General features: G+C 35.2%; 1 pseudogene; it reads left to right on the forward strand.

Moving 5' to 3' along the window:
• The first annotated feature begins 3 nt into the window (after positions 1-3).
• On the forward strand, positions 4-1232 carry LOC101346292 (MBT domain-containing protein 1 pseudogene; annotated as a pseudogene).
• The last annotated feature ends 2 nt before the right edge of the window (positions 1233-1234 follow it).

Raw genomic sequence — 1234 nt, forward strand, 5'->3', positions numbered from 1 at the left:
TATCCAGACGGTAAATCTGGCATGGTTACCAGTACATTGTGTGAAATAGGTAATATACAAAATGCTTCTTACACTAAAACAAAGAATCCTTGCAGTGTTTCACATTTATGAAGATATTCATCAAACTCCAAGAATTTTGGCTAGACTTCAGGAAATAGGTAAGCCTCCATCAGAGAAAGCAAACTTTCTTCAGAAACAGATTGAGCTGTTAAACTAGCAGCATATGCTCAGGATCATGCCACTTTGCAGACTCAAGTGAGAATTAAAGCAACAGCAGTATCTATGGAAGTTTCAGGTGAAATAACAACATCATTAGAAGCTGCTTTATGAAGTTTGTTACCTGCTTTAAACTTGCACCCATGGGACCTGCTTGGGAGATAGCTCAGAAAGTTTGAGATTAGATGTTCCCTTAAAGACTGAAGCCAACCTTCCACAGTCTTCTGGATTTCTAGAATTGTGAAATTTGCAGATTCTGATGCCCTATTAAGATATGAAGGATTGGAAATGAACTCAAGTCTGGATTTATGTGCAAATATATGTGGTTTTGACATTCATCACAGTGGTTGTTGAACAGACAGTGGGAAATATCCATCCTAGAACTATTCAACCTAAGTATACAAATTGGAAATCTCTTCTACTGAAATGACTTAATGATTTCCAAATGCTTCTGCCTGACTTTTCAAAAAAAATTCAGAAAGTATGCAGAATTCGTTCAATCTTTGCATGAGAGTAGAAGTAGTTGACAAAACATATTTACATGAATAGCAATGTTAGAAAGTGTAATTTGAGAAAGATTTAGACTCATTCAAAGAAAAAGTGAAGATAAAATTGGAACCGCATATATGATCCATTAATTCATCATCTTGTGTGTTCTGAGGTATACATCATTGATTCGAAAGACCCGATATTATAAAGAAATTAGATGGACATTTTGATATACTATCACGTTTATTTGCTAAAATATTAAAATAGAGCAGAGTGGGGAATGGTTCAAAAAAGAACTGACATTGGAAGACATAGACTCATTAAATCTTTTTTACAATATGTGTTGCAACCATCAGAAAAGGGCTGGATGATGGATTCCTTATGATTGGGGTCAACAGATCTGATTGGAGTCAAAATCGCCTATTTTCCCTCTTGGCTTCTGTGAAATGTACATGATTGAACCTACTCCACCCAGAAGTTACACAAAACTTTCTTTTGACTGTTTAGAATACTTTAGAGAAGTTTGATC

This window comes from Trichechus manatus, unplaced genomic scaffold, assembly GCF_000243295.1.
Source record: "Trichechus manatus latirostris isolate Lorelei unplaced genomic scaffold, TriManLat1.0 scaffold01854, whole genome shotgun sequence".
NCBI lineage: Eukaryota > Metazoa > Chordata > Mammalia > Sirenia > Trichechidae > Trichechus > Trichechus manatus.